Here is a 14,748-nt window from a genome sequence, read left to right as displayed (position 1 = left end):
CTTCGTTTTACAGCACAGCCACCCTGTCTGTGGGGCTTCAGCTTCAAGGCTCCCTCATGGAGGCTTCTTGTGCAACCTCTGTGCCCTGGTTCTGTAAGTGGTAAGTGGGAGTTCTAACTCTCCCACTTGCCTCCCCAGATTCAGGACCATCCAGGAGCTTGAGGTCCGCAGACCTGGGAGAATTCCTGGGAGGCTACTCTCCTCCCAGCCCCTCCCCTGTTCCTGGCCCCTGAGGCCAGTTTGGAGCAAAACAGGATGCATTCAGGATGAGCGTCTTTCCCAACTTGTCATCTAATCGCCATGGCCCAGCTTTGAGCTTCCTCTCTCATTCATGATAAAAACCCTCACTGTCTCGCTTTTCCCTCCCGCCCCAGTAAGGGTGTGCTGACTTCCTCTGTATCCGGGCCAGCCCTCCTCCACCCTCGCGTGGGGCAAAGGGAGAACTTCCCTCGTCTGGGCCTCTCTTCCCACCTCCCCAGAGCAGGCTGTGAGAGGGGCGGACAGACCCCACAAGTACTCTCCCTGTCTGCGGCCTCCTGCTCTTGGGCTGTCCTTGGGAAAGGAGTGGCTTTTTTTCCTACAAGCCTGGGGTCCTGCCACTGCTTGGTTAATGATTGAGCTACATAATAACCACCTTGGAAAGTCACCTCTTGGGCATGGCCATTAACCAATTCCTTGTCCACCTCAGGCCTTAAAGGGACCCCATCCTGAACCGTCACCTTACCCCAAGGGGACATTAACAAACATTCATTCAGTCATGGGAACTTCTGGGGCCAATTAAACTTCTGCCCCTCTGTCTTCGCTTGGGCAAACAGAAGTAGTTATTCACATTGCTTCAAGGACACACATTCAGCTTAGGTAGTGAAGGAATTGAGTTGACAGGGATTCCTATGGGCAGTGGGGTGAGGGGTTTTTTTAGTCGTCAGAGTTGGGGGGCAGGGTAAGGGTGTTTCCAGGAGCAGTTGATCACCCTGGCTCATTTTAAAAGTCTGAAAGAGTGGGGAATGCCCACGCAGAGGATCTGCCATTACTTGGGGTAGGATGGGGCCACATGTATGTCTGTTCCAGCACAGCTATGGGGCCCTCCACACCAGGCTGGGATGTGAGCTGCCAGCCACACTATTGCTGCCAGGCTGCAAGAGGAGACCTGCCTCAGAGAGCCTGCATGTTGACAGGCAATGGGAGTTGGGAAGGGTCAGGCTAGGACCCAGGTCCAATTTAGAAAGCTCTAGACCACAAGCCATTTTCCGCAGTGTCAGCGAGAAGAAAAGGAATCAACATTTCATGAACCCTATGGGCCTCACTGTCGAGTCAGGAAACCTGGCTTCTAGGTGTGCCTCTCCACAGCTACCTCTTCATGAATGATGTTAGAGAAGACTTTTGCTTTCCCTGGGCCTCAGTTCCAACATCTTTAAAATGGGAAGGGCAGCTGACACGAACTCAGCAGTCTCCCAAGCTCCCTTCCAGCTATGAAAGTATATGTTCCCAGTCAAGACTCTTTTCCTACCCACAAGGCAAAGGTAAGCTGGCTTCGAATTCTGACTGACCCAGTCACTAAATATCCTCGCCTGGCTGATCAGTTTGGGCTTGTGGGGTACTGCACTGCCACAGCTTGGGTTTTCCTTGAGCATGGGCTTTCGTGCAGTTTGATTTCTAGTCCCTCCCCATGTTTGTGTCTGTCCCAGCTGGCTACCCTCTGACCCATGGAACTGCAAGTTAATGAATGACCTGTTCCCCCTGGGTAGTACCAGCCCAAGGCGCTGCTGGGATCCCAGGTCTCTGTGGGAACCAGCTGAGGGCCTAGTCAGCTCAAGTCACCTTTATGCTTTCTCCCATAATGCTCCAGAGGTAGGAAGCAGACAGAGCTCACTGAAGAAGGGCCTTTAGAGGGCATTCGGTCCAACTGTCCTTCTGCAGTTGGGGTCTTCCCGCTAAACACTTGTACGATTCCTGTTCATGCATCTTCAATACCTAGGAGTGCAGTGTTTCAAGGCAGTTGCTTTCATCCATAGAATATCCAAAAGTTTTATTTTATGTTGAGCTGAACTCTTTCTCTCTGTGATTTCTACCCCTGGGCCCTTGCTCTTCTCCCTATGACCACCTAGACCCTGTCTGCTCTCTCTGACTTTCAGAGTTCTGAGAATAGAACCCAAGTTCCCCTGCATCTTCTCCAGGCCACACAGCCTCAGCTTTTCCAGGTGACCCTCCAGGGACCTGACACCAGTCTCCTTCACAGTCTCACTACCGTCCTCTGCATATACTACTGTTTGTGGCCTTTGGGGTGGGAAATGGGGATCTAGAAACTCCTCACTGTACTGTTTATGTCTAGTCTGAATTTTTCCAGAAAAGTTCTCCATGATCTTTTTCTGGACTACAGAATCCTGGGTCCAAGCACCTCCTACAGCTCTCTCTCTGATTTGTCCATCATTCAGATCCAGCCGGCTCCCATGACTGGGGGACCCTTGGAGAGGAAGGCCACCTTCCTGTGCCCCCATAGCACTGGTGAGAGGAGGCACTCCCCTTGATGAGTTGACTACAGTGTACTGTGTGGCAGCTGCCAGTGTATACTGTTGTCCTGCCACTTGCTTTCTTCTCTTGAGCTGGTGGGGGTTGGGGGAAGGGGATATTTTAAGGAGCATTGAAGCCGGAAATGAGTATTAGCCATGCCCACAGTGGAGCCTAGAAGGGTGAATCAGACCGGGAGAAACACCAACCCAGTCATTCCTCTTGTAGCAGTCAGTGACCATGACAACGAGGAATCCTCCTGTGTCTTTCAAGTATCCCAAGCACTTTCACTTCCATGATCCCATTCTGTTGTCAGAGCAGTGCAGAAAGATAGATGGTGTGATCCCCCAGCGTGAGCCTCATGATCTCCACCTGAGGCCCAAGCAGGGGGAAGGGCACGGTCTCCGGGGAGGGAGCAGTTGGAACCAAGGTCTCCTGACAATCAGTCCTTTCTGTTTCCCCCAAACCACCCCCGCCAGCCAAGGCAGCAGAGGAACCTGTGTCCAGGCTGCACTCTGTTCCCATGGTTGAGGGAGCGACCTCCTGGGGAGGTGGCTGAGGATTTCCTGTTCTTTATCTGGGCTTGCCAAAGGCTGGGCTGTCTGAGGTGTGAGAGAGGCACTTGCAGCCAGTGTTTCTGCTCCAGACTGAGGTCAATGCAGCTGGGGCAGGGACAGGGACAGGGACAGGGAGCTTGTGAAGCCCTTGCCTCAGACATCTGAACTGATTGGCCCCCACCTGAGTAGGGCCTTCTAAATGGGAAAAACAAAGAGGGGTATGTGGACCTGAGTTGTACCCATGGTCCCTGGGGCAGGACAGTGTCATGAAGAGCAGGTGCTCTGGTGTATGCAACACTGTGTGACACTGAGCAAATGTCTTAACACCTGTGAGCCTCCATTTGATCAGCTCTAAAATGGAGATATGTGCCTACCTCATGGGATTGTTCAGTATTAGAGCCAACAATATGAACAGAATTCTTCTTGTTGTTGTTCTTTAGTAATACTTTTTTTTTTTTTTTTCACTGAACTGGGGATGTGCTGTGCTCCAACCTGCCACCTCCTTGGCCTTAGGTCTGGATTTTTCTGTCACTTCAGAGTCTACCTCCCTTATCCAGAAAAGCTGTCCCTGGCCATGGTCACCCACAGGGCCTTCCTCTGGCCTCCTTTACTGGCAGTTGTGACACTGCAACAGGCTGTAGTACCAGTGAAACACCCATAACAATAGTGAATGCTTCTAGATTCTTGACACATTTGAAGTTACTTATCTCCCATGATAGTGCTATAAGGTAGGCTCTCATCATCCCCATTTTACACATGAAGAAACTGAGGCAAGGAAAGGTTAAATGAGGAACGTATCCAAACTCATGCAGATGGGGAGTGATGCAGTTGGGATCACCACCCAGGCAGACTGACCCCACTGCCCATACGCTTAGCCACTGTGCCATGCCTCTCCTTGCCCTTTTCCAGATGCCTGCACAGGAGGTAAGAGCTGAGGCTTGGGTCTCCCTTCTGCCCCTGACTGCTCATCACACCCACCAGTGATCAGTCTCTCCTGGGCAGATAGTACCCAGATCTATTGTCTGATCCCCTCCCTAGGTGGACAGATGGACAGGAGAGAAAACTTGAAGGGCTGGGTATTGATGCTCTGAAGCAGAACTGCATTGAGGTTGGGGGAGGGTGTGCAGGAGGGATATGGGGGTAGTTCTGACAGCAGCAGCAGGCTCACTTGATTAGCACCTTCCAGCACTGGCAGGTGGACACCAGGGTACTGGGTGGCATCAGGGAAGAGAGGCATTTTAATGAGCTGTCTTGACAACTGGGTTGCATCATTTAGAAGGTATGGGTGATTAGGGATAGGCAGGGGGCTAATTGGATTAACTTTCTGATCCTTCCAGCTGGTGTGGCCCATACTAGAGTTGGGTATATGTGGGGGGGAGTTAGTTTTGTCCAGAAGCTATAGCTCTCCCCACAGTGTTCCTACCTCAGGGCCCTTGGGTGCTGCAAACTTCCTTCCATCAGGCTGTCCCACCTGCCAGCTCCATTGCTTTTGAGCTCATTCTCTGTTACCTTGCATCCAAACCAGGTGCAGGGGCTGCTACAAAGGACAGTTCATCTTAGTAGCCTCTGCCTCCTTGGGAAGGATGGGCCTGGTAGCATCTATGGCCAAGTACTCCAGGGGAGTTTGACTTTTTTACAGTTTTCAGACCTTGGTGCCAACATACATAGGGCCTAGCACCAAGTAAGTGCTCAGGTAAAATTAGTAAGTGCATAGCCAAGAGGGAGTAGATTTGATGGGAGAGCCTAGGGAGACTGACATGGTTACAGATTAACAGGAGGGCTGTGAACATTTAGGTGGGCTCTTAGCCCCATCTGCAGTCCAATAAAAGCCACTTGACCTTTCATAGCCTGAGTTTATCCACTTGTGCAGTAAGTAGGCCTGCTTTGGATAGGGCTGATGTGGGGACCAAACGAGATGTGGGGTGACCCAAGTGCTTTCTCCATTGATAAAAATTTACTTCAGGCTAAGGATTCGTTACTGTAAATATCCTGGTATTTCTGTGTGTGTGTGTGTGTGTGTGTGTGTGTGTGTGTATGTGTGTGTGTGTGTGTCAGGTGATTTCTCCTATTTAATGAGGAGGCTTGTAACTTGGTGGCTCTGACTCTGGAGCCAGATTGCCTGGATTTGCATCTTGGTTCACCACTTCTCAGCTGCTGACCTTGGGCAAGTTGCTTGCTATCTCTGGGCCTCAGTTTTCTCATCTGTCAAATAGATGATCAGAGCACTTACCTCACAGGGTGGTCGTGAAGATTCAGTGACTTAAACCACATAAAAAGGAGCTAAAGAAATGCCTGGGACATAACAATGACCTTTTGGCTGTTATTATTATCTCATTTTATATTTATAGAAACCCCATGTTGATGGTGCTATGATCATATCACAATTCTGCAGATAATGACACTGAGACATGAGAAGTTAAGTTTTGCCCCATACAATCTGGCACATAATACGTGCTCAGTAAATATTAGTGTCTACATTAATTACTTATAATTACATTCAGTGTTATAAATATTGTCATCAACAATCAGCACAGCCAGGACTAAAAGCTGTGTCTTCAGACTGTCAGCCTGTTATTCTTCCCACTGTACCACCAAACTTCTATCATCTTAGGTCTTACACAGCCTTTTGGCCACCAATTTGAGCTCTGTTTCCCTCTGCTCCACCGAGGTCTGAGCTTGAATGTTGTCACCTCCTGCCCCCAAGGCCCTAGGGACTCATTGTCTCTTTGTACTCAGCATCACAGCCCTCCCTTTGCCTGGCTTGGCTGGCTGACCACGGCACTCAGGAGAGGGGTTGTGTCCCTTGCTTCCAGAGGGAGAACAGGCCTGGGCTGAGGAGGTTACCTCTCTCAAGCCCATTTCCTTTGTGTCAGGGACAGTTTTCTCTGGATCTCAGGGTGGGGACAAGCTCCTTCAAGGCATTTCCTGTCCGGGAATTTATATTTGGCCTCAGAAAAAGGAAAGGGAAGTAGGCAAGGGGGTGGGATGTAGAAGTGGTGGCACAGGGTCAAAACGGGTGACCGCCAAGACTTTTCAGGCCAAGAGAGGGAAGCAGGAGATGGCGCATGTCCCTTCTGTCAAGTGCTCTTGGGTGTCCTTGAAGGAGCTGGGGATGGGAGAGCTAAGCGCTCCTTGAAGCCAGACCGCCTCTACCCTCAAGGACGGATGGTTTGTTTTCCCTTCTCATATCTCTGGGCCCGGGTTCCTGGCCCTGTGGTTTCTGCCCCGGGGCAACATTCTGCCAGTGAGCCAGTACCCTGAGGTTCAGGTGTGTGCTCAGTTCTGTGTCCTTGCTGTAGGGATAACCAGAGAAGGGGTGGAGTCAGAGGCCCACACACACTGTTTAGTTAGGAAGCAGGACTTCCTGTCTGGGTGTTGCCAGAACATTCAGTAGCTATTACCACACTGCAGTGAGGATTCAGAGACCAGTAGGACCCGATGGAGTTGAGCTTTGGTTGAGTTGGGGAGATAGACTCTTGTGCTTTTGAGAAGGTAAAGGAAATATGTAGGGGGCCACTTCATTTAACTGAGCCATTGGGTGGTAGGAGGTTGGTGAGAGATCAGGGAAGGAAGGCTTCATGGGAGGGGACATTTGGGTTCCATCTTGATGAATAATAGGAGTTTGCAGATTCAAGTCAGGCTGGATCTAGAGTGTGGATAACCTCAAGTGCCAGGTAGAAGGCAGTCTGATATAACTGCTCTGGGCTGTGGGCCATGGGGAGCCTGTTAGGTTGCACAGTAGGAGAGTGGCCAGGTCAGAGCTGGGCTCTCTTGGAAGCAGAAGCTGGCAGGATGACCTGTTGAAAGGAGAAGCTGGAGGCTGGGAACTTGGAGGACTGAAATAATCCAGGCATGAGAACCTCGAGCACGGTTGGGTGTGGGAAACCGTGACCATTTGACGGAAAAGTTGATAGAACTTGGTGACTAAATACACGAATGAAGACTGAAAACAGACCAGGATGACTGGGGATTTAAGCGTAGCTCTTTGGTGCCTTTGGAGGCAGGAAATCAGGAGAGCTGGATTGAGAGGGGAAGATGGGTTTGGTCTCGGTTCCCCCCTCCCACACCGAGGACTCTTACTTCAGTCTCCCAGAAGAGAATGTGCAGGGGGAGGACAGCACCTTCTACTTAATCACCCATTGCCAATCACACCTACCTCTGCCTCGGGTCTAGATTTCAGTCAATGGCCATTATTAGGTGGGGAAACTGAGCTCAGACAGAGGTAGTAGCTTGCTCAAGGTTACCCAAGAAGTTCCCAGTGGAACTAAGGCCAGAATGTAGTTCTCCTGACCTACAGTCCAATAGTCTTCCATACCACAGTGGAGAACAGTTACCACTGGTCTAACATCTGTCCCAGACTAGTTAGGCTGGCATCTCTTGCCTCCAGGTTGGAGACTGGAGGTGATGGAGTAGCATGTGGCTTATTAAAACACCTGTGTTTTCTTGTTACCATGACCTTGTCAGAGCACCTGGGACTGTATTGGTGGTGGGACCCCCTGGGGGCAAAAAAGCTAATGAGGAGAAACTGCTGCAGAACAGGTGGCAGCTTTGACCTTAGCTGTCACAGGGAAGCCCTGGGCCAGGCAGGAATGTCAGCTGCCTGTTTTGGCCCTGCTGTGTCTAGTGCTAGCCTAGCTGACCACAGGCTTGGCTGACTCTGGATCCAGATTTTCAAGCAGCCTCAGCAGGCCAGAGGTCTACTTGAGCCACAAGCCCTTATAACCTTCCCTTCTGACCCTCACTTACTGCTTCGTGCTGAAGCTCAGCCTACATGGTCGTGGGAGGAAAGGCACAGCTGGTGGTTTCTTGTATAAATTCCATATTTATAACAACTCCAAACTAGAACTGCCACCTCTCCCTGGCTGACCCTGCAAGGTGTCCACAGTGTTCCAAACACAAGGGCCTTCCATTGAATATTGCATCCATTCTTTGCCTCACCCTTCAGGACACGCCCAAGGTGGGGTGGGGCTGCTTGGAGGTGTCTGAGGCCCCCCCAGGTAAGGTATCCTACTTCATGTCTGGACTCAGACTAGTTTTTGTGTGCAGGGGCTGTCCTGTGTATTCTAGAATGATAAGCAGCATCCCTGGACTATACTCAGTAAATGCTAGTTGCACCACTTCCCAGTTTTGATGATCAAAAATGTCTCCAGGTATTGCTAAAGGCTCCCTGGAGTTAATTGTCCCTGGTTGAAGAATCCCTGTGGCCCTGTGGCCTTGGGTATGGAGTGTTGAAGAGAGATTGGTGTTAGAGTGGAGAGCCACTCGTGTGAACCTGCCACTGGACAGCAAGAAAATTCAGTGGCTTCATTCTGTTGCCACCCAGTCCCACAGTACTGTACCCTCCTGGGCCTTTTGCCTTGTTGGTGCTTCAGTTGTGAAAGGGAGACTCTGAAGTGTTGCTCACGTGGGCCCAGGAGCTGGCATCTAGCTGGAGCTCTGGCTGAGACTGAGGCTGGCATCCAAACAGGTGTAGTGGGGCCCCAAGTTCTGCCCATCGACCTAATGAGCCGGAGGCCAGCCAGTGTCTGCCACTGCCAAGCTAGGCTGCTTGAAATCCGGCAGCCCTTGGTGTGGTGCCCCTCCTGTGAGGTTTGGAATGTGGGATGAGAGCTATTTTGGTCTTGTCCCCTTTCCTCCCTCCACCTCCCTCCCCTGTAAGAATCTAGTTAGAGTTGTAATTCCAGCTAAGAGCAGTGGGTGCAGGGAAGGACAAGAGTGTGCCCAACTCCCCATAGATAGGGTATTGCAGACCCCTCTGAATTTCTACTTCAGGATACGGAGGGGAAATTTTGGTGGTTTTGGAATCCGTGACAGCTTTTAGCAGCGTACCTTGTGAGGGCTCTTCTCCCTTGGTTCCCCAGAGAGAGAGGTGGCCTAGCCAGGCAGTCACCTGTTGCAATCTCTCTGCCAGGGTCACTGCCATCCTAGAAAGCCCCTCTGTGCAAAATCAAATGAAACACCACTTCTCAGGGTCCAAGGCTTGAGGATGGGTGGGCTCGCTTCTTGTGGTATAGGTCCTTTAGTGTATCCTTATGGGAGGGTGAAAGGGGCTAGTCTAGTCATAGGCACTTGGGGCCGAGTGAGATGTAAGTCCTCTGACAAAAGGCCAACATCTCCTTAAGCAGGTCCTTCTCTAGGAGTTGGGGTGGGCAAAGGCAACAAGCCTTGCATCAACCACGAGAAGTGATCTGAGAAGCTACTTGTCAGGACCCAGCAATTGCCAGGTACAACAGCAGGGCCTGGAGTGGCAGTCAGCCCCTCTGCCTACCTTGGTACCAGCTTGGCCTCACAGAGCCCACTTTGGGAACTTGGGTTTCCACAGAGATGGTGGCAGTGCAGGCCTTTCTCCAATGCTGTAGAATGCTGGCTTTCCTCTTGTGTTCTCTGAAGGTGGGAGAGGCCATGCTGATAACAGATCTTGTTTTGGAGACAGTCATCCTGCCTTGAGGGCGAGGGCCGTGGAGGAGATGCCTTTCCAGATAAGCTAAGCACAGTAAAGGAAGCCAACACATTGGTTGGAAGCTAGCTGCCTTATGGAGTGGGTCACAAACACCCACAGACCTGCCTGCCCCCATTCTATCATGTGCATTCACATCACTGCTCATTGCTCTCTCCTGCTCCTGTACTCAGCCCTAGAGAGAACATGGACCAGCCTCTTTTTTCTTTTAATCCTCATTTGAGGACCTTCCCCCCCTATTGCTTTTAAAGAGAGAGCTAGAGTCTCCAGCCATACCACCCTGGACATGCTCCATCTCGTCTGATCTAGGAAGCTAAGCAGGGTTGGAGAGAGATAGGGAGAGAGAGAGAAACACTGATACAAGAGTAGCATTGATTGGTTCCTTCTGTATGCACCTGGACAGGGGATTGTGCACACCTGGACCTGGGACTGACCCTCAACCTGGGAATGCGCCCTGACCAGAAATAAAACCTGCAACATTTGGTTATAGGATGACACTCCAACCAACTGAACCACACTGACCAGGGCTGGTTTTCTATCTTGGCTACACTTCAGAATCACCTGGAGAGGTCTCAAAAAGAAACAAAAAACTAATCCTGTCCCTAAAGATTCTTTTTTTCCTTTAAATTTATCTATTGATTTTGAGAGAGAGAGGGAGGAAGGGGAGAGAGAGGCAGAGACAGACAGAGCTTTGTTGTTCCACTTCCTTGTATGTAGCCTGACTGAGGATTGAACCTGCCATCCTGGCTTATGGAGACGATGCTGTAACCAACTGAGCCAGCCGGCCAGGGGTTCACTTCTTAACTGTGGGCTCAGCAGTGACTTCCTTTTACAGAGTGCAGTATGGGAAGGGGAGGGGACTAAGTTTATAGCGGAGAAGCCTGACAAACATTGTCAGCCAGCTGACTGAGAGGTGACTGAGGGTAACATCAACTGTAACAAAGTTGTAACTTTAACATCAACTGTAACATCAGCTGTAACAAAGACACTTTGATCTGGGCATCTGTGACATCTACCCATTGCTGGTCCTGGGCCCTGTGTCTTGCCTGGTCCCTTAATCACCAAGACATATGTCCCTGACTGCTCCTCTGGGAGGGGACCTCAGGGCCTCCCAGCTCTCCATGGAGTAGTAAGTCACATTGATAGTATATACTCTTTTCTCTTTTTAAAGATTATTTAAAGATTTTATTTATTTATTTTTAGAGAAGGAAGGGAGGGAGAAAGAGAGAGAGCAACATCAATGTGCAGTTGCTGGGGGCTGTGGCCTGCAACCCAGGCATGTGCCCTGACTGGGAATCAAATCTGCGATGCTTTGGTTCACAGCCCACACTCAATCCACTGAGCTATGCCAGCCAGGGCTTTATACTCTTTTTTTTAAAGATTTTGTTTATTTTTTAGAGAGAGGGGCAGCCTGGGCAGGCTTGGAGGAAGAAAGAAAGGGAGAGAAACATCAATGTGTGAGAGATAAATTAATCTGTTGCCTTTCATGCACATACAACTGGGGACCTGGACCACAACCCAGGCATGTGCCATGACTAGGAATTGAACCAGTGACCTTTTGGTTCTTAGGCCAGCACTCAATCCACTGAGCCATGCCAGGGTGGAAAGATTCTCATTTAATTAATCATAACTGGAGTTCTGATACTGGTATTTTTAAAAGCTCCCCAGATTATAATGTTCAGCCTGAGTCGAGAGGTTACTACTTCAGATGTAACAAAGACACTTTGGTCTGGGTGTCTGTGACATCCATCGATTGCTTGTCTTGGGCCTCGTGTCTTGCCTGGTCCCCAGGCCTGGGCTGGACTTTGGGTTGGAAGGGAGTAGACTGAACTAGGGCCTGGGCATCTCTCTCACAACCTGCTGAGTGACCACAAGGCATAAGGACTTGAGTTTCCCAATAGCGGCATGAAGAGGGTAGAGTTGGTGACACTAGCTTGGTGAGTCCTGGCTTCCCAAAGCTTAGTTACCCACTACTTTCTCTTTTCCTCCTAGCTTTCTCTCTCATTTATTTACAAGTAGGTCCCAATCAGAACTGAGCCTTAAAAACTATGTGAATATAAAGTTCAAGTAGTCCTAACAAAGGAAGTCCCCTCTAATGATAGCCTTCCTATAGATAAATTCAAAACCAGATAGAACCTGGCCACATCCAGACTTGCCAGGAAGGTAGGCAGGAAAGTTACTAGTCCTCACTATGTAGATTTGAAAGCCAAAACCTAGAGAATGAAGAAAGTTGTCTAACGTGACTTAGGCAGCAAGTGCAAGAGTGGCTTAGTTGGAAAACCTTTTTTTTCCAACTGAGTTATCATATTTGGGCATTATTGCATTTCTCCTGTGGGAAATATTGCTGCTTTTCTCCTGGGTGCATAAACTCTATCCTCACTCATAGATCATGGCCTAAGGATAGAAGCGCTGCTTTTCTCCTCATTGTATCCTTCTCTGCACGGAGAGACACTCTGGTCTCTGGTATGTGCCCTGTGTAAGCATCGCTGCAGATACCATCACTGACCTCTTGGCTTCTGCTCAGCCAGTCCTCCTTTGATACTCCCTTCAGGAGACTTGTGAGTGTGATCCTGGGGCCTGATTAGACTTCAGAGCTCTGTAGTTTACCTCTCCCCCAATCTTTCAGCTCAATTCAGCTGGGCCTCTCCCCAGGGATAGAGTCTGGCCTTAACTCTCAGTGGAATCCAGATTGTGCCAGCTGAGTGCTGTCCCTGACCTGTCCTGATACATCACCCCAGCCTTGGCCAGAACACAGCTTGCATAATACAGAGGCTGAAACTACTGGAATCCGCACATCTGGACACAGGCCGGACTAGGGGCTACAGGCAAACATTCCTACATCACTCGCCTCAGCCTGCCTGGTGTCACTCTCCCCGCCGGGCATATAAGGCAATCTTCATTCTGGGCCTCCTGGGCCCCAGCTCCAGGTGAATTAACTCTTCTAGGGCTGGGTGGTCACTCCTGGCTCCCAGCCTGGGCAGGCTTGGACGGGTGTGAGGGACAAAGGCAAAACACCTTAGGGTTAGCCCTTAATCACCAAGACATATGTCCCTGACTGCTCCTCTGGGAGGGGGCCTCAGAGCCTCCCAGCTCTCCATGGAGTGGTATGTTGTCGGGAGCCAATGTCCCTGACATCCTGTTGGGCAATAACCTATTACATTCTCCAGATTCCTGCCAGGGACGGCTGCTGGGGATTCAGACTGGAGCCCTGCTTCGGACTCCTTGGCTCCTTTGTGTTTTTTGAGCTGTTGTGGCCTCTGAAACTTCTGCCTCATAACCTCACTTTCTTGAGCCATTTGGCTTCCAATTCTGACAGTGATATGGATGTCACTACTTTCCAGACCCAAAAGGGGATGCTTGCTGGGCCTCTTTCTCCCATTTCTTCGTTTTCCTTGGGAGACTTCAGTCATGGTGGGAAGGGAACTGAACTGGTGAGTGCCTAGTACTATACGTCAGGGTATTTTTTCCCTGTCCAGTATTTGATTGAATGCTCTTATTTTACAGAGGAGGAAACTGAGTCTTGGAGAGGTTAAACAACTTGTCCAATGCCAGAGAGCTAGTGACTGACAGCCCCAGGATTTAAACTCAAGCTTGTCACTCCACTAGACCAGAAGGGGCAGAACACAAGTTTGAGGGCCCCGGGTTGGTTCGTTTGAGTCCAAGGCCCTTAACGTAGCATCTGATGGCAGGTATGCATAATGCTAGGGCAAAGAGTGCTGGGCATGGAATTTTAAGATCAGGGTCATTGTCTCAGTTATAACACTTAACTGTGTGTCTTGGGGAAGTCCCTTGGGCTTCAATATACCCCAGACTGTAGCTTTTTAAAAATACCAATTTGGAGAGTTTCACCACAGTCCAATAAAATCTGCCTCTGGGGATGGGGCCTTGGGGAATTGGTATTTGAAAAACCTCCTTAGCTGATTCTCACGTGCATCCAAAGATGAGCATCCATGAGCTAAGTGATTTAGGGCAATGCTTCACAAACTTTAATGGGCTGCACATCACCCAAGGATCCAATTCAGTAGGTCTTGAACTCTTCATGTCAAACCCACTTCCAAGTGATGCTGATGCTGCTGGGCCATACTTTGAGTGGCAGGGGCTAGAGGGCCCTAAGTATGAGTGAAACAACATGGCGCTCACCCGACTGAGCTGGTCCCCTTCCCGCTAACCCTGGCTAGTGCCACTGCTTAGCATTAGGGGAGCAGGAAGCCCTGCCACTCTTCTGTGGGCCTCATGGCTCAGGGATGAGGTCCACAGGTGCAAGGTACAGGCTTTCAGCACTGTGCTCTCCCACCCCACCTCGGCTTAGGGAGAGGCATGGGAGTAATGAAGAGGCAGGTGCTTCTCTCTGCCCTTCTCTTCCTCTCCTGCCTCAAACCGTGAGTGACTGGGGGCTGCCGTGGGGTTAAAGGGTGTGATCCTGACATGAAGGCCAATCCGTTAGGTTTGGCTCTGCTGATCCCGGTGGCCATGCCAGACTCATGGCCCTTTAGGTGTCACCATTTCCTTCTGTAGCCACCTTTCTGGAAACTCTGATCTGGTCTCCTTTGCCCCTCCTCTTTGTCTTAATGACAGGAAAGCAGAGCTGGCTTCTGGGAGGGACTCTGAGGTGGGGAAGGCCCTTCTCCAGAGTGTCCGGTAGGTGTAAGAGATGAGGGGGTGGTTGTAGCAGCTGGCTCAGCTGTCCTCTCAGTGAAACTGTGTCCCCCAAATGCTCTCTGGGTGGGTATGAAGTCCCTCCAGGCTGCTATTACCACCTCCCATCCCCCAGACCACCACCTGCCTAGTGACCTGGACACTTTCCCAGCCTGCTTTGCCCCTGCCAGAGGGGCTGAGGTAGTGCTAGCTGGGCCCCGTGGAAACAAATGCTTCCCATGTTCCAGCCCCACTGCTCCTTGGCACCACCTGGGTAGGGAACAAATAGCTGCCCAGGCAGTCCCAGGACTTTGCTGCTGGTACTCAGCCTACACTGGGCCAGGAAGGCCTGCTCTGTGGCTTCAGTCCAGCTGCACGTCTGCACTGAGGCTGGCAGGGGTGTCCCGTTCAGGGCCGGGAACTCCCAGAGCAGAGGCAGGAGGCCGATTCAGCCATTGCTCTGAGAGAGACCCACAGGCCAGCACTGTGTCAGCGTGACAGTCAGCACTTGGTTATGCTGCAAATAGGCCAGCCTCAGGGGAGAGCTGGGGCAGTCCTGGGAGGCTCCCAGGGGAGAGAGGGCTGGAACTTGAT

The 14,748-nt window shown here is 50.7% G+C and overlaps 1 protein-coding gene across 4 annotated transcripts in view; it reads left to right on the top strand.

Moving 5' to 3' along the window:
• STARD8 (StAR related lipid transfer domain containing 8) overlaps positions 1-14,748 on the top strand; it is a 77,251-nt gene that overhangs the window by 48,512 nt on the left and 13,991 nt on the right. The gene's annotated exons all lie outside the window — the stretch shown is intronic.

Source organism: Phyllostomus discolor, chromosome X (genome assembly GCF_004126475.2).
Source record: "Phyllostomus discolor isolate MPI-MPIP mPhyDis1 chromosome X, mPhyDis1.pri.v3, whole genome shotgun sequence".
In the NCBI taxonomy this organism is placed as follows: Eukaryota; Metazoa; Chordata; class Mammalia; order Chiroptera; family Phyllostomidae; genus Phyllostomus; species Phyllostomus discolor.
Note: the sequence above shows the minus strand (reverse complement) of the source record. Positions and strands in the feature narration are given on the sequence as shown.